The following is a 24,407-nucleotide window of genomic DNA, read 5'->3' as shown; positions in this document are numbered from 1 at the left end:
CTCTTGCCCTAGAAGAGCCGAAAAATGCTGTAAATGGCGGAGCCACCTCCCCATTCCTTCAGGTCAGTTTCTGGTACCTGATACACCTCACCATTCCCACACAGTGAGCTCTGGAGGTCGAGTCTCCCATGTCCTCTCTCTCTCCCTCTCATTTGTAGGAGCTGCTGGTCTGGGTGAACTCATTTAGGGCAGCTCCCGGGAAGAACTTCCTTAAGGAACTGCAGTACTCACTGAATAGGTAGCTAGCATTTCCATGGTGCCCGCTTTCCAGCCCTGTGGTTAAGAGAGAATTGTTTAATCTTGAAAAGAAAGCAAGGGTGTGCTGGAGAAGTAGCCGAGTTGGCAAGAGTGCTTCCCAAGCCTGTGCAGAGCACCCATTCCTTAGACTAGCAGAGGCAGAGGGCCTCAAAGTTCAAGGTCATCCTTTGCTACATAAAAACATTCCTTCAGAATAATAATAATAATATAATAACAATATTGCGAGCTGGGGGAGGAGGTAGAAAGGCGCAGAATTCACTCTGCTGACAATTCTGGTAGCTGCCTTTTGAGGGTGATCAGAATGGGCAGATAGATACTGTGTCCTCTGTCCCAAGCACAGGACTCTGCTTCCCTTGAGTTCATTGCCACTGTGTAAAAAACCAGCTATCAAAAGGTTTAGATTTCCCTTGGAAAACTGAACAGACGCACAATGCTGAGCCTGTAGTGATAATCTTAGACACAGGAGGGACGTGCCCTCTGCACTTTTAACAGATAGTTGGGCAAGCATCGTGTGTCGAAACAGAGGCCGGGTAAGTGGCCTAGAACAGGCCGAAACCTGTTTTTCTCTTTTGACAGTCAAATCGCTGTGGCAGATGGATGGCCACTATGTCAGACCCAGGGCTTCGTGGGTGCCACCAGCGACAGCTTGACTTTTCCTCTCTTCCCTCTGTAGGCACCCCAGCTGGCACAGCACTTTGCACCTAGCACACTAGTGATCAGTACCGTGTGCTGAGTACTTGCTGGAAGGCACAAACTTCCTGACACCGTCGCCGACATTCTTTTTAACTCTCCACCGTGAGGTAGTTAAGGACGGTGGAAATTTGGCTACACTGGCTTAAATAAGATCAAAAAGGAGGCTGAGTTGCCTCAAAAGTTACTCGAGGCTGTGTTCATTGTGGCGGGGGTTCAGCATGAGGTGCGGAGTTTATCTAGGAAGGCTGGATCTCTTTTTTTTTTTTTTTTTTTTTTTGTGGTTCTTTTTTTCCGGAGCTGGGGACCGAACCCAGGGCCTTGCGCTTCCTAGGTAAGCGCTCTACCACTGAGCTAAATCCCCAGCCCCGAAGGCTGGATCTCTTTAGAAAGTTACCTTTGTGGTGCAGATGCCATCTCAATACCTGTATAGTTAGAACTTGAGGGTTTGTTTGTTTGTGACAGAGACTCACTGTCTATCACTGACTGGAACTAACTCTGTGATCTAGACTGACCTCAAACTTACAACAGACTGCCTCTACCTCCCCAGTGCTGGGAATAAAGGCACACCCCATCACACCTGGCAGATGAGTTTATTTTTTCTTGGTGCTAACCAAGCACAGAAGGAAGTCCTGACCAACCTGGTTTGGTCACGTGGCTGTTTCTTCTGTTGGAGGTGGAAGACTCCCTACACCTGGGTCATCTGTTCATGGTTGTGTGGTAAACTATGTTCTCTGGAGAGAAGGAGAAACACACAAAGACCTGTGGCAAATCCTGGAGACAGGCTCCTCCGGTCTCACAGAGACCACTGTGAGACTTAAAGAAAAGAGCTTGTGAACTTGGTGACAACCAGAAGAAGCAAGAGGGGTCTAAATCCCTGCTTTATGACCCCCAGGTGGAGTCAAGTCTTGACTCAGTGGCTTCAGCTGTTTCTGGGGGGAGGGGTTCATCATCCTGCCACCCCGACCTTTGTAAGGGGAAAGCCCTTGCTCCTGCATTTACCAGTCAGATTCTAGCGATTTCCTGCAACCTTGTCATAGCAAGACCCTGAGTTCCAGTTTGACTCTAAGCTCTGTTTTCCCTGGAACTATTCTGGTGGCCACCCTTGAAAATAGTGCCCTTAGGGGCTGGAGAGATGGGTCAGCTGCTAAGAGCACATGTTGCCCCAGGTTACATCCTAGAACCCACATGGCGCCTCACAACCATCTGTAACTCCAGTTCCAGAGGATCAAATGCCCTCTTCTGGCCTTCAAGGGCACTAGGCACACAAGTAGTGCACACATATATTGTGCAGGCAAAAAATACCTATACGCCTTAACTCTGTGTGCATGCATGCATGTGTGCATGTGTGCATGTATGCACATGCTCGAATGTGAGTGTGTTCCCTCTAAACTGGCTAGGTATGGTATTGAATAGCGTCTCATAACAGAGGGGAGAGAGGCGAGAGGGGCTGACATAGAAATCTAGAATGGTCAGATGAAACCAAAAGATGAAATGTTTTTCTCTCTGTCTCCATCCCTCTTCTCCTCCTTTCTCCCCTGCCCCCCCTCTTTCACACACACACACACACACACACACACACACACACACACACACACTCTCAAACACACCAGTTTGAGAATCAAGGTATCAGGGAGAGTGAACTGCATAACAAATACATACATATATCATACATACAACATACATACACACACACATAACAGTAGGGAACTGTGTGCCCCTCTGGATTTTTAACTGTTTCCTTTTGCTATCTCTACTCATTGGTTTGTTTGAGATAGGCTCTTCCTGTGTAGCCCAGGCTGCCCTCTATCTTGGAAACTTCTTGCCTCACCAGGAAATTGGGACCACAAGTGCACACACCGTCTGTGACTCTTACCCGTTCCTGGCCAGGAAGTATCGTTAGCTTGAGGTGGCTTCCGTGTCTCTTCTTTGTGAAACCTCGCTTACAAAGCGCAGCCCCAGCGTGTAGAACATTGTGTTTACATGTCTCCATTCTACAGGACCTGGAGGTAAAAATATTTGGTTGAATGAGTTCTCCGTGCCAAAAAGGAAAAGGCCTGTCAATTGTTTGAGGGGAAAGTTTTGTTTTTTTCCTGTCTCTATTTTGGGAGCTCTCTGGTGTCTGGGCTGTTAGAGCCGAAAGATTCCACAGTGTCTTGAGCTTGGTTTTCAAGAAAGCTAGTGATAGGTGTAGGCTTAGCCTTCTTTCTCTTTTCTTTTTTTCTCTTTCTTTTTTTGGGACAAGATCACACTGTGTCCCAGTCTGTCCTGAAACTCACTAAATAGAACAGGCTCACTTCTGACTCACAGAATCTACCTGCCTCTGCCTTCTAAGTGCTGGTCCGTGCCACCATGACTGGACCAGATGCAAATCTATGTGGCTTTTTCTTGTGAGGGAACAGTCGAAGCTGACCAGGGAGACATGCCCTCAGAGGGCGCAGCTAATCTGGTCTGACTCTTTGCCCTCTGACCCAATGGAAGAACAAACACAGATCTCGTGGGGGAGGAGAGGGAATGGTCCTTGAATCTTGCTCCCAGCGAAGCGTTGATTATATACTGGAGGTGGCTGGATTTTAGGTTGTGTACTAAAGGTAAAATGCAAGGGACTTGCTTTATACGTGAAGATCTGGTGCACACAGAAATAGTAAATATACAAGTGTATGTGGTCATTTGGGCTGTAATCTCAGCACTTGGTGAGCTGAGGCAGGGGGGTTGAGAGACTGAAGCCAGCAATAACAACAATGACAACAACAACAATAATAATACATAATAATAAGTATATGCATGAATGGTGAGACCCACTTAAGCTCTGGGGATGGCTTAAGACTGTGCCCATACCTGTTCTCTGGCTTGGACCTAAAGTACCAGTTACATAAGACACTGCGTTAGGAGCTGGGTGATGGGCGTAGAAGATCTCTCTCTGTACTATTTTTTGCAACTTTTTATAAGTCTATAATTAATTTTGGGGACTGGAGGAGATGGCTTAGTGGTTAAGGGCATGGATCTCTTGCAGAGGATCTGAGTTCAGTTCTGCACACCCATGAGAGGTGGTTTCGAAAGCACCTCTGACTCCAGAAGATCCGACCTACGACCTCCTCAGACACCCACACTCACGCACACCCAGACCCCGGCCCTCGTACACACAGCTAAAACTAAAATAAAAGGGGAGGCTTTCGTAAGGCCGGGCACAGGGTGAGCTGCAGAGCCAGTGCCAGTCCCACGTCATCGCTGCCGAATGGTGACTTTTTTTCAATGTCTCAGTACTTACCGTGACGGCAGCCGTGTGCAGACACACATCAGGTCCTGGCATGGAGTGTTTTGGGAAATACATTATGACAGGGTTTTCATCATGTCAAGAACTTCACAGATGATGCCACAGAAACCTAGATAGCATATGTGTCTATGGTGCTGCCTGATGCACCCAGGCTTGTGAGGTTGCCAAGTTCAAGGAAAACCATCCAATCAGGAGATGGGACAGAAACTAAGATATTTGATAGTTGCCAGCATAACACACAGCATTTTTTTGTTGTTTTGTTTTGTTTTAGTGTTATCATTTGTGTGGGCAGAGACCAGAAGATGACCGGTGTGTGGGCTCTTCTTCTGCACCGTTGGCTCACTTCTGCACCGTGGCTTGAAAAACAGCTATCACGGTGTGAGTCGGTTACTTACGAAAAATTGTAAAAAGTCAACGTGTAAACATTTTAAATCTCTCAAATTAAAAACGAGTCAGGCATGGTGGCAAACACACACACCTTTAATCCCAACATGTGAGAGGCAGAGGCAGGAAAATCAGGAACCCAAGGTCCTCTTCAGGTCCTGTCCAGTTTGAAACCAGCCAGTGCTACCCAGTGAGACCTTGTGTCAAAAATGAACAGATGAACACAATCCCGTTTGACAACAACGAAGACAGATGGCAGCTTGATGTGCCCTAAGGGCCACCAGTGGTTCATTGCAGCGGGCTGCACCGTTTGGCACAAGTTTGTTCTCCACACTACTGGTCACAGGTGCACTCCGGAAGCCAGGCACTCTGGTCCCCCTTGGTCCTCAGGTTTCTTTTGCGTACTTTCAGTTACATGCAGTCAACCATGGTCAGCGTAGTTCGGGACGTTCTGAGAGGTATTTGAATATCTTTTCTTAGAGTCTACCACTCTAGGTGTTTGGTTTTATTACCGGTTAGTGCAATGATTTGAATGTCAAATCTTCCTCCCTAGGCTCAAGTGTTTAAGCACATGGTCCCCAGTTGTGGGCAGTGTTTTGGGAGGTCGTGGACTCTTGCAGAGGTGAGTCTTAGCTGGCTAAAGTAGGTCAGTGGTGTGAGGTGGGCTTGAAGGATAGCCTGGCCTACTTCCGTTTAGTTTTATGCTTCTTACCCACCCAGTGATGTGCCAAGATGCTGCCCCTCGCACCCAGGCCAAAACTGCAGCCACAGACTCAACTCTATCATAAAACTGTGAGCTGTGGTAACTCCTCCCCATGAGTTGGTCTTGTCAGGCCTCTGGCCACAGAGACTTTCATAACTAACATCGTTACTGTTAATCTCTAACTGACACAATCTGTGAATTACGTCCCTTGTTGATCCATGGTTCTAGTAGATTACTATGGGGCAGGAACATATCATGAATAAGGAAGACTGTTGATCCCAGGTAGACACTGTCAGTTCTACCACACATGGATGGGCACACTGGCTTTCTCACTGGGCTGGGAAGAAGCCACCCCTGAGGGCTAAGTAAACCATGTGGGATTTTTCTTTTAAGGCCAATTTTTAATATTATAATTTTTATCAGTGTGTGTGTGTGTGTGTGTGTGTGTGTGTGTGTGTGTGTGTGTATGTGTGTAGGAGAGAGTCAGGGGACAACTTAGGATCTCAGGGATCATCCCTCAGGTATCTTTACCTACTGAGTTTGCCCCCACCCCCACCTCCATGCCTGGATTTACTGTACAAAGCCTTGCGGCTCAGGCATTGTGTCTGGTGGAGACTGTCGCTGTTGAGCCTATCAGCAACTTGATTGATTTGATTGGATGGAGAAGCTCCTGGGGGACAGAGTGTTTGGGAGGGTGTTTCCAGAGAGGATTAGCTAAGGAGGAGGGCCTACCTAGAGTGTACACAGCAGCAGCCAGGGCTCAGGTCCAGCTGGAGCAAAGGACAGGAGGGAGCTGACAAGCTTGTGCACTCTCTTGGCTTCCAGGCTCCTGTGTTACATGCCTGCTCCTCACACTCTCCATCATGGCTGAGGGAAACTTTGGAAGGCTGAGCCTAGCAAACCTTCCTTCTTTTACATTGTTTCCCTTTTCACCACAGGAATGCCTGACTAACATAAGGCTTAACAAAATAGTCTCAGCCCTGGAGTCCTTGCTGTAGAAGGTTCCCCAGATAAAACCTGTGGAATGCAGAGACCAGGTAGAATCAAGCTCTAGAGCTATGAGTCTGGCAGGACTCTTGGCCCTGGAAATGCCTAGCTTCCAACTAGAAGTGGAGTATTATGCAGCAGGGACACATTACTAATGCCCTCTGCTTTGTTGTGTGGTAGCAGGTACGGGCTACATTCCCTAAGTCATTAGTACCAACCCTCACACCTTAGGAGGTTGCTTTGAGGCGCAAGATAAAACTAGGTATAAAATTTGTATGAGCATGTCGATATGCACGTGTGTGTACATGAACACTAATTCAGCCTATGGTTAAATTAAAACATCGGGATCCTGGAAATAAGAAACTGGTAGAATACACATATTATCTCAGTGTCAACAAGATGAATAGAACTGAAATAAATCAAAATGCATACTGCTTTCCACTTCCCCAACCTTATGGACAGGAGCAGTCAAAGCCACAGTAAAGAGATGACTCAGGTAAGAGCATGCACTGCTCTTGCAGAGGATCCAGGTTTGGTTCCGAGCACCCATGTGGGGTAGCTCACAATTACCAGGAACTACAGTTCCATGGGCAGCGAGACCCACAGGCATCTGCATGAACACACACATACAACTAAAAATAACAAAAATAAATATTTTTTTTTTAAAAAATTGCAGGAGGGGCTGGGGATTTAGCTCAGTGGTAGAGCGCTTACCTAGGAAGCACAAGGCCCTGGGTTCGGTCCCCAGCTCCGAAAAAAAAAGAACCAAAAAAAAAAAAAAAAAAAAAACCAAAAAAAAAAATTGCAGGAGAGATGTTGGTACCAGCTCTGGTTGTTTGTGGAGAAGATGTGGAGACCGTATGGAATGCTGGGGAGATGGTTCCGCTGGTAAAGTGCTTCCCGTGAAAGCACGGAGACCTGAGCCCAGTACCCCCAGAATTCACCTAAACAAGCGTAGCGCAGTATCGCATGTCTGTGGTCCCACCAGTGAGGAGAGGGAAGGAAGGTACACAGGGGTCCCTAGACAGCCAGTGTGACTAAATCAGGATGCTTCACATTCAGTGAGAGACCTTGTCTCAAATACATAAGGTAGAAACATACTTAAACTGACACCTGCCATTGGCCCTGGCTTCCACACACACATGCACGCAACAGCGCCTGCACACACATACACACACACACAACTTGCCTGGAGACTCCTGGTAAGATTATAGATGTGACCACTGGGAACCCGAGAATCATGGTTTCCCAGCTGACCCCTATCCAAAGTGGGATTTTATGCTTAACATTTGACATACAATGAATTCATTCACAATGATTCATCTACGGCTTTAAAAGAAATAATAAAATCTTAGTTCATGTGATATATACTATTTTCTTGGCGTATTTTATTGTGGGCCATAAAACAAAGGTTCCAGAAGATTGAATCACTTGACAGATGGCACATAGCTAGACTGGAGTCTAACCCCAGGTCATCTGAGTGTGCATTCCATGGTCCCCGTGTCCAGGACTCTGCAAACACGTGACCAGTGCTTGCTCCTGAGCTTACAACAGAATGAAGGAACTGACATTCATTCATGAGGGGAACTAAATGCAAACGCAGCCGGCATTTCTTAGGACACCTTAGATACCAGTGGTTTATCAAATTTGAATCAAATACTGAAATACAAATTGGCCCTGGTTCGGGATGTCTGGTCATTTTCAGGATGAAGAAAGCAAGATTCCGAGGCTCAGTGGTGATCGGAAGGTTAAGCCAGGAATGAGAAAGGCTTTAAAGTCTCTTACAGCAGCAATCATGAGATCACCCAGGGAGCATACATGACTGCAGGAGCATCGGTGAATGAGCCAGAGGCTGCAGCCTCCATATTCTAACCAGGGACCGCCTGGCGTGACCATGAGAAACCATGGCCCCAGGCAGTAGTTCTGTTTTTCATTATTCAGAGAAACACTAAATCTAAAGTTTGAACTCACAAATGTACTAAAACATCTTAACCTATTAAAATTTTCTTAGAAGACTATGTGTGCTCAACGCTGCGTGTACCATTGGACCCCAAGGTTGAGGATGAGTTCCCTCTTCTACTTGAGAGCCGTGAAGGAAAACCGACAGATTTCCCCCAGATGAGCAGCGAGTGGGAGGTTTCAGAGAGCCACAGGATTGAAAACACCCTCCTGAAAAGAGATTTAAGCTAAACCGTACGTAGAGGGACTAAAAAGCATCTCGGCACTGTCAGGAGGCTGTCCTGCGGGTCCCAACCACCTGTACCCTCTTGAGCCAAGATGCCCTCTTGGCTTCCACAGGGTCTTAGTTACTTTCTAGTGTGAAAAGACACTAATGTACGGAAGAAAACATTTCTTGGAGCTCTAGGAGTTAGAGTCTGTGGCCATCATGGCCATCATGGCAGGGAGCGGGTCAGCAGGCAGTCAGGCATGGTGCTGGAGCAGTAGATGAGAGCTTACATCTGACCACATCAGGAAGCAGAGAGAGGAGACACTGGGAGTGGCTTTGGCACTTGAAACCCCAAAGCCCGCCCCTAGTGACACATTTCCTCCAATAAGGCCACACCTCCCAATCCTTCCAAAGCAGTTCCACCAACTGCAGACCAAGCATGCTCATATATAAGCCTATGGGGACCATTCTTACAAGCTACCACACATGGCCACTGGCACAAATAAACACCCACCCGTTAAAAAAATAAATCATGAGCCAGTTCCATTTCTGTACATAAGTAATAAGCAATTTCAAAATATAAATTTAGAAATCTACAGTATCCATGACGTTTATGAAACAAGACTGTGAAACGTCATTGAAATACAACATTCTAAATGAGGAGGAGGATGAATGCTGGGCCCGGATGGAGATTGCTGATAAGTCAGTTCCAATTCTGCAAAATGGCTCAGTATGTCACAGTGCTTGCCGACAAGTCTGATGATCTGAGTTCTATCCCCAAAACTATGACGTGGAAAGACGGGACAGAACCTTAGCTAGTCGCCCTCTGGACCTCCATAGGAGTAATGTCACACCCCATCCAACTAACTATCTAGCTAACTAACTAACCAACTAACCAACTAACCAAAACTATGCAAGAACAGATGTCTATTCTCTGTCAGGGAAAACCACTCAAAATAATTACAGTCCAGCTGGATGGTGGTGGCACGCACCTTTAATCACTCAGAAAACAAAACATGATGCATGTGTGTGTGTGTGTGTGTGTGTGTGTGTGTGTGTGTGTGTGTGTGTGTAGGATAGGTTGCTTTTGGTAGGTTAAATGTGAAGACCACAATGGATGACTTCAGTGCTGGAAGGCAAGCATTCAGAACCAACACACCTTGCTGGTGTTTCCCACTCAATGGTCCACGCTTGCTTTTCCAGAGATTAACAACAAATTTCTTATATTAGTTTAATGCAGTAAGCAAATTCTGGAAGTCTGAATTTGCCTGCAGCCTGCCATTTTTTTTCAGAGCAGACACCTGTGTTTGTAGTCACCTTGGTGGTGAATTGTAGTGCTTTGTCACGGGCTCGTGACATTGGGACAAAGACTGATTATCTAAGAACCCAGCTAGGCCACAGGTAGGTCAATGCCACAGACCAGAAAGGCCTGGCCGCAGCTGTGCTAGCAGTGGGAGAATGGCATGAGCCGGGTCACTGTTCCAGGAGTTGTCAGATGACATGGGTATTGTTTGGATAAACCTAAAAGAATCTGCCTGGCTGTTGTCAGCACCATCTTTGAGCTGTAAATAACGGTTTTGAGGGCTGGAGAGATGGCTCAGCGGTTAAGAGCACTGACTGCTCTTCCAGAGGTCCTGAGTTCAATTCCCAGCAACCACATGGTGGCTCACGACCATCTGTAATGAGATCTGGTGCCCTCTTCTGGCCTGTAGTCACATATGCAGGCAGAATGCTGTACATAAAATAGATAAATAAATCTTTAAAAAAAATAATAACGGTTTTGAGTCATAAAAATAAGTAAAGTTGTTGATTTGTATTTCATTGGTTTATGGTTGAGTGTTTAGTTTGGAATTTTGATGAGATTTTTTTTTCTTTCACAAGCAATGTCCACTTAGCTGTATGTATGTGTGTGTTTGTGTGTGTGTGTGTGTGTGTGTTTGAGTGAGTGTGTGTGTGTGTGTCTGTGTGAGTGTGTATGTTTGAATGTATGTGTGTTTGAATGCCTGTGTGTGCCTGTGTGTTACTATATTTGTATTTGTGATTGTGTGTTCGTGTGTGTGATTGTGTATTTGTGTGTGTGAGCATGTGTTTGTGTGTGTTTAAATGTCTGTGCCTGTGAGTGTGTGTGTGTGAGTATGCATGTGTGTGAGTGTGTGTGTGTGTGTGTGTGTGTGTGTGTGTGTGTGTGTTCAGAGGTTGACACAGGGACATCTTCGTTGCTTTTCTGCCTTTCCCCAGGATTTCTGGTCTGACAGTTTCATACATTTAGTGAGTGGAGTTTGGTCATTTTTCACCCCCCTTTTCTTCCCTCTCACCCTCCTTCTCCCACTGTCACCCCTCTTCTCAGCTTTATTTTTATCTTCCTTTTGTGCATGGCCAACTGACTTACCTCATTTCTTGAGCTAGGGTCTCTTTGCTGAACAGGGAGTTTGCCATTTTGTTTCAGGGGGCTGGTCAGGGAGTTCCATTGCCAGCCATGGTCCACCTGTCTCTGCACCCTGATGCTGGGGTGCAGGCGCCTGATGCTGTACCCAACTTTTTTTTTTTGGTTCTTTTTCGGAGCTGGGGACCGAACCCAGGACCTTGCGCTTCCTAGGTAAGCGCTCTACCACTGAGCTAAATCCTCAGCCCCTGTACCCAACGTTTTTATGTAGGTGCCAGTGATCCAACCCAGGTTCCTGTGCTCATAGAACAAGCACTTTGCCCACTGGGCCACTTTCCTGGTCCCCTACTTTTAGCCTATAACTCCCGATGCTCCAAAACTCAGCCCTACTGTGGGTTGCTTTACGAATTGTTTTGAATCAAATGTGGTGTCATATGCCTTCAACCCCAATACTCCAGAGACAGAGGCAGGGGAGTATCTGAATCTGAGGCCAGCCTTGTCTATATATCAAGTTCCAGGTCAGCCAGGACTACATTGAGAGAACCTAATTTTAAAAAATGCAAAAGAGTTGTTTTGACTTTAACTAGTCCCATGAGGTAATCGTGATTGAGCAGTAATGAAACTGGCTGTCAAGGTTTGTGCTTGATTCTAGCTCTTGGTACATGTCCATATGTGTGCAGATCAGAGAAGGGAGCTGAGAAACATGGGCTCCTGAAGTTTACTAGAGACCCTTGCCTATTTTCCACATTACCACTGTGGTGTGTGTGTGTGTGTGTGTGTGTGTGTGTGTGTGTGTGTGTGTGTGTGTGTGTGTCTTTTCCAAATTAAACTCGGTTTTCAAATAGGCCTTGACCAGTTAATGTATCACACATCAAATGACCAGAGTATGATAAAAACACTTGATAACCACTCCCCACTTCTGTTAACCCTGTGTTGTACACATGGTGTGAAAAAGGCTTGTTGATCCTTCTATACGCTGGGCTGGATAAACTCCGGAGGGGGCTTTCTTATATACATGGTGGGGTACCCAACAGTATTCCTAGGCTCTACCTATCAGATATCAGTAGCACACCCCCAACTTGAGTCATGACAGTAAGAGGCATGTCCAGGCATTGCCAAAGGCCCCAGTGGGGGCAAAGTCACCACCAGTTGAGAAATCCTTTATGCAAATAGAAACACATATGGCCTTTAGGTTTCATTTTCAACCTTTCCTATAATGGAAAAGCGGCGGCCTATACACACATCCTTTTCACTTATATCATATGCAGAGGATATATATATATGTATATATTTCACAAACTAATATATGAAAATGACGTGTCAGAACATATGTTTTATGTGGTTGGGTCTTCTGCTCTCTCTGGACCACGTACCCTTCTGTGCTTCAGAGAACATACAGCAAATCCCCCCATCTGACTTCTCCAGCAGTCCGTCACACTGGCCAGTTTGACTTCCCTGAGTTATGCTGGTAACTCAGCCCTTCTAAGAGTAGACTCGTCTCTCTGACCCAGTGGTGCCTCAGTAGTGAGCATGAACACTGCCAGATTACAGATGGGTAGTCAGTGCGTGAATGAGTCACGCATACCTGCTGTGGTGATTTAGATCTTGGGTTTTTTTTTTTTTTTTTTTTTTTTTTTGGTTCTTTTTTTGGGAGCTGGGGACCGAACCCAGGGCCTTGCGCTTCCTAGGCAAGTGCTCTACCACTGAGCTAAATCCCCAACAAAATTTTTACTCTTTTTTTTTTGGTTCTTTTTTTTCGGAGCTGGGGACCGAACCCAGGGCCTTGTGCTTCCTAGGCAAGCACTCTACCGCTGAGCTAAATCCCCAACCCCAGATCTTGGGTTTTTTGTTTGTTTGTTTAAATTTTATTTATTGGGCTGGAGAGATGGCTCAGAGGTTAAGAGCACTGTCTCCTCTTCCAGAGGTCCTGAGTTCAATTTCCAGCAACCACATGGTGGCTCACAACCATCTGTAATGAGATCTGGTGCCCTCTTCTGGCTTGCAGGCAGACATGCAGGTGCATCGCTGTAAACATAATAAGTACATCTTTAAAAAATGTTTTGTTTATCTTATGGTTTTCTGTGTATGGGTGTTTACCTACAGGTATGTCTGATGGCCACAGAGGTAGAAGAGAACATTGTGTCTCCTGGGACTGGAGTTGTTAGATGGTTACGAGCTGTCATGTGGGTGTTTGAAATCAAATCCAGCTCCTTTGCAAGAGCAACAAAGTATTCTTAGCTGCTAAGTCAACTCTCCAGCCCCTGCAATTTAGATTTCGAGTGTCCCGCATAGAACCATGGGATAACCACATAGCCCTCATATTGGCTCCTTTAGGGATGGTCAAACCTTTAGGAACTGGAGCCTGAAGGAAGTCTTTAAGTCATTGGTGGCCCAGTGGATTGTAGAACCCTGCCCCCTCTTCCTCTCTCTTTTGACTTCCAGCTATAAGGCCAGTGGTTTTCTTCTTGTGTGTACATCTGTCCTGATGCCTCTCCTCCCCATAATCCCATGATCTCAGGTAATTAGTTGTTACAGTACAGAAAGCTGGCTAACAAACACATCGGGTTTCTCCACTGGGACAAAATAATCTGGGACCCATTTTCCTGTCTTGGGTTTAGGCTTCTCTTTTCCAGTCCTAGGACAGTCTTCACTTCTGGTCAAAACTTGCCTGTCAGCCTCAAAGGCTGTTTGTGTGCTGACCTCTGGGATTCTCTGGTGCCTTGGAAATGGTGCCTGTATAAATGTTGGTATTCTTCCCTGAGCCAGAGGGATCAGGGGTGGGGTACCCTGCCCATGTTACTCAGATTTTGTTGGGAAGGGCAACCACAAACAAAGCCAGCTCAGGTAGGTCAGAGGATGACAATGTTTAGCCTGGCCAACAGAGGGCGCCAGAGCCATCCTCCCCAATCTCCATACTGTAATACTTTAATAAGTGGTCCTAAACACAGCCTTCCCTCCCAGCTCCTGTGTTTGTGCCTCTTCTGGAAGATTTATGAGCAAATCACTGAACAGGGAATACAAATCTTCCTAAGACAGATGAAGACAGATGATCCTTAGAAAGCTGACCCCAGATTTAAAGGAAAATCAAGCAAATCCCCTCATTTTATGCACATCCACGTGCATGCCTCTCTCTCTTTCTCCCCCCTCTCCCTCTCCCCCCTCTCTCTTTCTGTGTCTGTGTGTGTGTGTGTGTGTCTGTGTGTGTCTGTGTCTGTGTGTCTGTGTGTGTGTGTGTGTGTCCATTCATGGAGGCCAGACAGGGTGATAAGTCTCCCGCCACACCACTGTCCCCTTTATTCCTCTGAGCCTCCTCCTGTTTCTGTCCCCCTTCCCCAGCCCCACTCAGTGCTGAAGTTAGCAGAACACCCACAGCCATGGCTGGCCTTTTCTCTGAGTGCTCTGGATTTGAACCTAGTTACCACCCTTCCCCCTGAGCCTGGGTCTCCCCAGCCCCCATCCTTACTCTTTTCAGCAGGCCATTCTCATCACTGAATCAGCTTCTGTGACCATGTAGACACAGTGAGAGCCTCCCACAGAGGGTGCATAGTGAGCATCAGCCCCTTTCACTTCTGGTGTGAGCATTCCGGAGCACAAACTTTGAAGAGGAAAAATAAAATAGCATTTCTTCTGCTGTTCCCTCGCCTTCTCAGAGGACTTGATTACTAGCTTGTGGTAGTTGATGGGGTGGAGGGGTCCTTACAACTCAGGGGCACTTGGCAGTTAAAAATGAAAGCTCGTATGTGAGATGATACAGTTTGTGTTGGGGAAGGATTTGGAAAATGCCTTGGAAATTAATTTACAGACTCAGTATGATGGTGCGCACATCCATAACTCTGGCATTTGGAAGGCAGAGACAAGAGAATCAGGAGTTCAAGGCTGACACCATCTACTTAGAGCCTCAGAGTGAGACTCATTTTAAAAAATCAAGCAGGGGTTGGGGATTTAGCTCAGTGGTAGAGCGCTTGCCTAGCAAGCGCAAGGCCCTGGGTTCGGTCCCCAGCTCTGAAAAAAAAAAAAATCAGGCGAACTGACTGACAAGAAACTCCAGGGCAGAGGTGATTCAGGAGACCAGTCTCCCCCAGCAGGCTGCGAGGTCATTCACAGCTCAAACAGTTCTGTAACCTAACTGACATGGTTGTATAAGGATCTAAGGATCTAAGGTAGAGATGCTGGGATGGGAAAGAAAACAGTTAAGAGCACTGGCTACCCGTCCAGAGGACCCTGGTTCAGTTCCCAGCACCCACCTGGCAGCTCACAACTGTCTGTACCGGCAGTTGCAGGGCCGCATGGATGAGGTGCACAGACACACATGCAGATAAGACCTCCACATGTATAAAACAAGATTAACCCTTTTAAAATTACAAACAACGCATATTAAAAACACACGTGTGGCTGGAGAGATGGCTCAGTGGTTAAGAGCTCCGACTGCTCTTCCAGAGGTCCTGAGTTCAATTCCCAGCAACCACATGGTGGCTCACAACCATCTGTAATGGGATCCGATGCCCTCTTCTGGGTGTGTCTGAAGACAGCGACAGTGTACTCACATACATATAATAAATAAATCTAAAAATAAAAAAAAGGTAACTTTTTTCCTGAAGTATTTTCAGTCTTTAAAAAAATTTTTTTGAAGCCAGGCAGTGGTGGCGCATGCCTTTACTCTCAGGAGGCAGAGGCATGCAGATTTATAAGTTTGAGGTCAGCCTGGTCAACAAAGATATTTCCAGGACAGCCAGGGCTACATGGAGAAACTATCTCAAAAAAAATTTATTTTTCTTTTAGTGGTCCCTTTATAAGGAGACCTTATCTAAATATGCCCTTCCATTCAACTTCTGTTAATTAAATTAAATAAGACCTAGCCACGTGTAGGCACTCGGGGAGCTAAGGCAAGAGAAGTAAGAGCTGATGTCAACCTGGGCCTCATATCAGCATAGTGGCTCATGCTTTAATCCCAGCACTATGTAGACCAGGCTGGCCTCGAACTTGCAGACCCTCCTGCCGTCTGGTTTGGCATGGCTGGTAGTCATAGCTTTCTGGGGAGTGGAGACCTCTCCTGGGTCTCAATATTCTCTTGAGAGCATTAGTGCTAACAAGTTGCAAATTTTTATTTGATATGTGCTTAGGGATCATTTAGCCAATGCATAAACGCTTTGAGATCTGCAGTGCAGCCAGACTTTGAGATCAGCGCCTCTTATAGTAACGAAGTTGACCAGTGTCGCTTGGGCCCACCTGTTTCTGTTGTGTTCCTGGGTCAGGTTTCCAAGTACAACATAGCTAAGGGTTTAGTCTCAGACTTGAGACAGAAAGTAGCTTTTGGGTCTTATTCTTAGCTCCCGGAGGTGATACATTTCTGAACCCCCTGGTGTGGTTAGCTTTCCACAGCAGTATTCTGTATTTGGTTGTTCGCTCTCCCTCAACTTCAGTTTTGGTTGGCTGTGTTTCGGCTTTGCAGTGCACCAGTGAGTAAGCCCACTGCCACGGAGCAATGCTCCCAGGTCACCAACTTTAATTTTGAAAATCTAAGCAACCTTTGAGAAAATGGAAAGAATGATACAAAGTCCTTTATGTAATCGTTTTGTTGGAGACAGAGACTCCCTACATGCCCCAGGCTGACCTGGAACCTGCCTGATTGGTCTGGCCTGGTTACCTTCTCTGTCTCCTGAATGCTGGGGTCAACAGCATGCTACTCCATATCTGGCCTTCTTTTACATTTACAAGTTACGTGTTCTCTACCCCTTTGTGTGAGTATGTAGGTTATTTTAAAATTTTATGAATTATTTTATGCTTGTGTGTGTGTGTGTGTGTGTGTGTGTGTGTGTGTGTGTGTGTGTGTGTGTGTGTGTGTGTGTAGCCTAGGCATTGCTTTGGAAGTTGGCAGACAACATGAAGTCAGTTCTCTCCTATCATGTAAATCTCCAGGGTCAAACTCGGCTCACCAGACTTAGCCCACTGAGCCATCTCACTGACCCTTGCTTCCTTTTTCGTTTAATAATAGAGAGTTGCAGGCACATAGACCTTCTTCCCTAAGTAGCTTGGTATACATCTTCCAAGAACCAGGGACCTCTGTGAGGCGATCACAACGCTGCCTTCAGCTCACCGAGGGAGCTAGCATGACTCAGGTACCCACGGTGCAGCTTGGATTGCCCTTCACATTTTCCTTCTCGGCCTTCTGTCTGAGGCTGAATCAACTCCAATGTACTGTGTCTTGAATCATCTCGATCGCTTCAGGCAAAAGACTTTTCCAAGTAGAGATAACTCAAGATATTTTCAGAGAGACTATGGTGAGGCATATGCTATTCACCTTAGCAAAACTATAGCATGTCCTACACAGTGTGTCTGGGGGGGGGGGGTCACATTACATGGCGTGTGATAACAGATTGTTCCAAACTAATATCGCAACCTCAGTCACATAGAGCCTTGTGACAAGGACTTGTGAAAGTCCATGGGATTTTAAGCGATCACATGGCGTGTGTTCATATGTGTGTGTGTGTGTGTGTGTGTGCGTGCGTGCGTGCGTGCGCGCGCGCGCACGTGGAGGCCAGAGGACAACCTTATCAAGTACTGTTCTCCTGGAGCCATTCACCTCATTTTTTCCACCAAACCCCACCACATCCGAATACTTATGTGGGTGCTGGGGATCAAACTCGGGCCTTTGGAGAGGCAAGCACTGTGCCTAACGAGCTCCACTGCACGCCTGAGCGACTTTTCTTTACAGCTTCTTTGCCGAGGACCCAGAATCCACAGATGATCTTCTAGGCTTCCTGTTGTTCTCTGGGTGGAGGAGGGCTGGGGAGAGAAACATAAAGGAAACAATGTGTCAGATCTCTGCAGACCCTCGCTGTTGCTTCTTGACAGGTTTGCAAGGAATGGGTGAGGAATACTCCTGGTTGCTAGACCGTTTGACTCACTATAGGAACAAAGGAAGCGGGTTTGCCTCTGTCTTTCTATACAAAGCCTCCAAGGCAAATATTTGTCTGGAGTCAGAAGCCAGTTTCAATTGCTGAAGGGCTACGTGGGGTTATTATTACCGTGCCTGGTGTTTGCCCAGTGGTGCACATGGGATAGGGAGGAAGGATTCCTCTGGCTTGGTTACATGTTGGATTTCATTCTGCAGTTAATAGTACAGACCAGGGGGACTCAGAGTCCGTGGCTGGCTAGATAAAGTCTCTACAGAGTAACGTCAGCAGCTCATACCATTGACTCAAGGAGACACACTGAAACTTGGTAAATAACAGGCTTCCAGGAAGCTTATGAGGAAAAGAAAATCGTTGTGCTGGCACATGAAAACTGAAGTGACTCATATGTTTAATCTTCCCCCACAAAGCAAAGTATCAATACATTGGTTTTGGGCTAGTGGATAAAAAGTACCATGCCCCAGGAGGATAAATGTTGACCATCTAAATCCCCTGTAACTGCTGGCGGGAGAGGAGGTGGAGGAGGAGGGGGAGGGGGAAGGAGATTACATAACTGCAAATGTGTTTATTTCAAGTGTATTTAATATTTCCACAAAGCTGTCTTTGAAGGGTAGCTTTGCGTAGCACAATTTTTTTATTTTGGTTCTCTATATCTATCTGTGTGTGTGTATGTATGTATGTATGTATGTATCTATCTATCTATCTATCTATCTATCTACCATCCATCTATCTATCCATCTATCTGAGATAGGGCCTCACTATGTAACTCTGGCCAGCTTGAAATGCAAACAGATCTGACTGCTAAAGGTGAGCACTGCAATGCTTTGTTCTAACGATTATTTTATTTTTATTTTGTGTGTATATGTGAGTGCCTGCATGTATGCATGTGTGCCCTGTACATGTGGTACCCAGGGGGGATAGAAGATGTTGGATCTCTTGAAACTGAGGTTAGAGACGTCGTGAACAGCCCAAAGTGCGCGCTGGGAAGCTAACTCAGGTCCTCTACAAGAGTGATGCCCACTCTTAACTACTGAATCATTCTTTTTTCTTTTTTTCTTTCTTTTTTTCGGAGCTGGGGACCGAACCCAGGGCTTTGCGCTTGCTAGGCAAGTGCTCTACCGCTGAGCTAAATCCCCAACCCCCTCATTCTTTCAAATAAAGAATCTGGAGGGGTTGGAGAGATGGCTCAGAGGTTAAGAGTGCCAACTGTACTTCTTGGGGTCCCAGCAACCACCTGATGACACAACCATCTATAGTGAGCTCTGGTGCCCTCTTCTGGCGTGCAGGCATATATGCAGGCAAAACACAAATAAGTCTTTAAAAAAAAAAAAAAAGATGTGGGGGATTGGGGTAGAGCTCATTTGGTAGAGTAGTTGCCTAGTATGCACAGAGCCGTGGGTTAGATCCCCAGCATGGCCGTGTGCCCCTGTAATTCAATCCCAGTACCTTGGAAGCAGAGGCAGGAGGATCTAAATTTAAAGGCTATCTTTGGCTACACATTGATACTCAGACTAGCCTGAGATAACTGAGACTCAGAAAACAAGATGTTGGTGCCCCTTCTGGCCCTCAAAAGAAGTCAGCCATGACAGACATTGAATGCAGGATTGAAGCAAAGTGATCAGCTAGCTCCTGTGGCTTTGCCCCGTGAAACGTCTGGCTATAGTAAAATATCCCGACAGAAAGCGAATCCTGAAGGGCCTTCGGGCTTCAGTTTTGGAGCCCAGGGCTCCATGCGTGCTAGGTGGGCACTGTACCCACTGATCGCCTGTATTTAATGTTTTGCTTGTGTGTATATCTATTGGGCACCATATGCATGCCTCATGCCCATGTCAGAGGAGGGATGTTGTGATGGAGTTACAGAGTTACAGATGGTTGTGAACCTCAGGGCGAATGCTAGGAATCTAATCCTGGAAGAGCAACCGCCGAGCCATCTCTCAAGCCCCTTCATTTTACTTTCTAATTTGAGACAGAGTCTCACCGACTCACTGGAACTGGCCTTGAATTTACTTTGTGGCCCAGATAAGCCCCAAGCATGAGATTCCCCTGTTTCGCCTCCTGAGTAACTGGGGTTGCAGGCCAGCACTCCCAAACCCAGCCAGACCCTGTTTACTCTCTTGAGAATCAAGATGATGATAAAGAAATGTAAACAGTGGAGCTTATCTGTGAGCAAGTCGGTAAGTTAACAGTAGCAGCTCCACCATTTAATGACAGGCACAGAGCGACGTAAATAAACGACTAAGCCTCAAACCATACTGCCAGGTGTCAGATGCTATGATGAGTTAGAGGAGGCAGAGCCAAGAGCACACATACGAAGTCAGGACTGGTCCATGGGTTACTGTGGAGAGCATCGGGGCCTGCTGACAAGCCCACTTGCCTGTTTTAGTACAGCCTACAAGCTAGCAATGGCTTTTATGGGCCCGGGGATGGAGCCCCGTTGGTAGAATGCTTGCCTAGCATGAGTGAAGCCCCAGATTCTCTCACCCAGCAGTGTGCAAACCAGATGTGGAGGTGCATGCCTGAAATCCCAGCACCAGGCAGGAAGAGGGACAGAATCAGAGCTCAAGGTCGTCATTAGCAAGAGAGCATCAAGATAGTGAGCGGAAGGCAAGCGTGAGACACGTCACGCATGACCACAGGGGCCGGCACGCACGTGCACACATCGAATAGCTCTCAATGTTTAAATGTGTTTAGGGAATGAGATCTATTTTAGGAAACTCTTAAGTTTCCTTGAAACAACCTGATATCCTCTGGGAAATTGTAAAAAGACAGGTGGTAGCTGCTTCCTCCGAGCTTGGAAGGTGGTCAGAAGCATGCAGGAATCAGACCCTGAACTACCCAGATGGGAGCAGAGAAAACTCAACGGGATGCTTTCTCAGAAGGCTGAGGTGAAAGGATCGATGACAGTCTAGGCGACATAGTCTGTCTAGAAGAAGTAAATGAAAGCAGTCATAGATGATGGTTGATAATCCAAAATAAAGTGTGTGTATGTGTCTGTGTGTATGTGTGTCTGTGTGTGTGTGTCTGTGTGTTTGTGTGAGTGTGAGTGAGTGTGTGAGAGTGTGTGTATGTGTGTGTTTGTGTATGTGTGTGTAAGTGAGTGTGTGTGAGTGTGTGTATGTGTGTGAGTGTGTGTTTTTGTGAGTGTGTGTATAAGTGTGTGAGTGTGTGTAAGTGAGTGTGTGTGGTGTGAGTGTGTGTGTGTGTGTGTGTGTGTGAGTGTGTGTACTCCATAACACTTGTGGATACCAGGGGACAATCTCAAGTATCCTTCCTTGCCTGTCTTTATCCATAACAAGGTCTCTCTTGTTCACCACTTGGTATACCAAGCCAGCTGACCTGTGAGCTTTGGAAGACCCTCCTCTTGACCTCCCTCCTTTTACACAAGCTTGGGGGATTCGAACTGAGTTCATCGGGCTTGTGTGATAAGCACTTTACCAAAAGAACTATCTCCTCGAGACTTCAAGTTGCTTCCTGTCAGGTAATCACTCACATCAACCAGGAACATAGAATACTTGTCACTTCTGTCCCCCAAGGAGAACCTGAATACAGACAAGGGGGCTTAGCCATGCATGGTAGCATTTGGCAGGACCGTTTCCAGTAGCTGGAGAAGGGATCGCCAACAGAAACCAGGAGAGAAACGATGGCCCATCAGGAATGCTCCAAAGAAGTCAGAAGGATATAAGGGGGCTTTCCGTGTCCTGAGAAAGGGTATCCATACTGGGCTGGTGAGATGGGGCAGCAGGAAAGACCACTGCCACTGAGCCTGACAACCTCCCACCCCTCCACTCCTCTTCTCTTTCCTCCCACTTCCTCAGAGGACGTCGCTGTGCTTTCCCTCTTGAACGGTGAAGTGTCTCCACTCCCTTCATCTTTCTCGCCCCAAAGCCCGAGTCTGTTAACTGAAAAGTCAAGTGACTTTGTCCTGTGAATTTGTAGCTAACGATTTTATCTCTCGCTTCCAAGATCCAGGTTATATTTAAAAGGCTAATGAGGTTAAAAAAAAAAAAGGCAATGAATTAGCTCGTTTTGCCATCGAGTGCTGCTGTGAAGGGGGCCTGTCAGATCTGTCAAAACAGCTCTTGTTTGGTTGTCCGCAGACACCAGGGTACTTAGCATAAAAAGCACCGGAGGGTTATGACCAGTAAAAATTAACCTTGAGAGCAAGTCCTTGTAGGGCTTATAGGAGAGGGAACACCAGAAAAGCTTCTACCCTATGAGACGGGAAGGGAGGGAGTGGATCCTGGAAGCTTGCTTACCAGCCAACCAAGCTAAATGGTCAGATTCAGAGAGAGACCCTGACTCAAAGGAATAAGTTGAAGAGGGGTGGAGAAAAAACCCCAGTTGGCCTGTACATTGTGTGCACGTATGTGTACACCTAGGTGTGCACAAAAATGAATCAACATGGCTAAACCACAACATGCCTAAACCTTGGTGACAAAGATCCAAATACAAAAGGCCACACATTGCCTGGTTCTGTTTATATGAAATGTTGTAATTACATTGTATTGGTGTTTCAGATTACTGAAAAGCTGGCCCAGGGAAGTGCTGTTGCCCCACCACCCTGTTTTAGACTCAATCGTGTTTGTCTTTAATGTGTCTACCAAGGTCTGGAGAGATGCCCTTCTCCCAACTCTGTAACAGGAAAAGAATAGCAAAGCAGTCCAAGAGTAAAAACATCATATACTTTAGGACAGAAGAAAAGAAAAGCATTTCTAACAGAAGTTACTGTGTTTATCCCATGATGCAAAAGTGCCTGGTTCTAGGATACAAAATAGAAGCTGGGAAGGTCAGCCAGGGGACAGTCAGCCACAGAGAGGAGGCTCAGTCCGGAACTCCAACCAGTTTCTGCTGGATACTGTGAGCCTCTGAATTAATGATGCCATCTCTCTGCTGCTGTTCTATTAGCCTGAAACCCCAGAGGGACCCTCTGCTCTGCTCAGGCTTCTAACAGGTACACCAGTTGACTTTTTAAAACATATTTTTATCTTAGTACGTGTGTGTGTGTGTGTGTGTGTGTGTGTGTGTGTGTGTGTGTGTGTGTAATGTATGTGCACCGCACATATGCTTGGGCCCTCAGAGATCAGAAAAGGTGTCAGAGTTATTGATGGTTGTGAGCCAACATGGGAATGCTAAACCATCTCTCCAGCTGGCTGTCTTTTTTTTTTTTTTTTTCTTTTCTTTTTTTCGGAGCTGGGGACCGAACCCAGGGCCTTGCGCTTGCTAGGCAAGCGCTCTACCACTGAGCTAAATCCCCAACCCCTCCAGCTGGCTGTCTTAAAGGTGTTTTGTCAGTCCATTTCTGATGGATATTTGTAAGTCCCTGATTTGATGATGTTACCTTCCTGTCCGTCCATCTGCCCATTCATTCATCTATCAGTATTTATTCTTTTATTTTGACTTCCTATATGCACAATCAGTTCAGTCATTCAAACACAAAACACGCATGTCTATCACAGACCGTTCCCCAGATCACACAGCACAGCGGGACAATAAAGACTATTAAAGACAGTAGGTCAGTAGGTCAGTAGGTCAGTGGTTACCCAGGCTGAGGATAGTTGAGGTGGGAGACCATGAGTAGCAAATGTTTATTTAAAAAAAGTCCTGTGTGTATGGGGAGGGGTGTGGAGTGATGTGGGTGTCAGGAGCACCACTGTGGGAGCACAGAGCGAAGAAGGTTTCATGGAGCACCACTGTGGGAGCACAGAGCGAAGAAGGTTTTGTGGAAAGTCTTCCCTCCTTTCCATCTTCACTTAGGATCCCAGGAATTGAACTCAGGTTGTCGGGCTATTCACATGGCAAGCGCTTTACCGCCGAGCCCTCTGTGGCCTGGGTTAAAGGCTTCCCCATAGAATAATGGCGACGTTCTACAGGTGACTGTCGTGACACAACTCCACGAATACGCTAAGATCTATTAATTTCTTAATGGCGGATTTATGGTATGGGATTATATCTCCATAAAGCTGTCATTTGAGAAATGTAAGGTTTGCGCTGGGGACAATGGACACAGCTATGTCCCCAGATATTTAGAACACTGACACAGGATTGTTTCAGCCTAGGAGTTCAAGGCTAGTTAAAAGAGTAATGCCTCACCCCAAAGAAACAGGGAGTCAAGGAGGGAAGAGAGGAAGAAAGGAAAGAAAAGGAGGGAGGGAGGAAGAAAAACTTCTTTAAACACGGAGTCTCTTTACATAGCCCTGACTATCCTGGAACTCACTCTGTAGACCGGGCTGGCCTTGAACTCACATAGATCTGCCTGCCTCTCCCTTCTGAGTGCTGGGATTAAAGGCATGCTTCACCACAGCTATCACAGAAAGAAACTTTTTTTTTTTTTCTTTATTTTTTTTTTATTTATTTTTTCTTTTTTTAATTTTTTATTGGTTAGTTTATTAATTTACATTTCAAATGTTATCTGCCTTCTGGTTTCCCTTCTGCAAATCCCCTATTCCATCTGCCCTCCTCCATCCTGCCTCTGTGAGGGTGCTTCTGCCCCCCACACCTTCCCCCTCCCACCTCACTGCCCTAACATTCCCCCACATTGGGGCATTGAGCCTTCACAGGACCAAGGACTTCCTGTCCCATTGGTGCCAGATAAGGTCATCCTCTGTTACATATGTGGCTGGAGTCATGGGTCTGTCCATGAGTACTGTTTG

At 46.4% G+C, this 24,407-nt stretch overlaps 1 protein-coding gene and 1 long non-coding RNA gene across 6 annotated transcripts in view; both read left to right on the top strand.

The window, feature by feature from the left end:
* LOC134480243 (uncharacterized) overlaps nt 1-11,658 on the top strand; it is a 26,054-nt gene extending 14,396 nt beyond the window's left edge. Inside the window, exons 1-2 of the long non-coding RNA XR_010054500.1 lie at nt 1-2,957; nt 4,494-11,658. The exon at nt 1-2,957 is cut by the window's left edge and continues 14,396 nt beyond it. This is a non-coding gene — a long non-coding RNA (uncharacterized LOC134480243). The remainder of the gene's footprint in view (nt 2,958-4,493) is intronic.
* Cmtm8 (CKLF-like MARVEL transmembrane domain containing 8) overlaps nt 1-24,407 on the top strand; it is a 65,124-nt gene that overhangs the window by 24,433 nt on the left and 16,284 nt on the right. The gene's annotated exons all lie outside the window — the stretch shown is intronic.

The sequence above is a fragment of the Rattus norvegicus genome, chromosome 8 (genome assembly GCF_036323735.1).
Source record: "Rattus norvegicus strain BN/NHsdMcwi chromosome 8, GRCr8, whole genome shotgun sequence".
Lineage (NCBI taxonomy): Eukaryota > Metazoa > Chordata > Mammalia > Rodentia > Muridae > Rattus > Rattus norvegicus.
The sequence above is the reverse complement of the archived record's forward strand: the minus strand, read 5'-3'. Positions and strand labels throughout refer to the sequence as shown.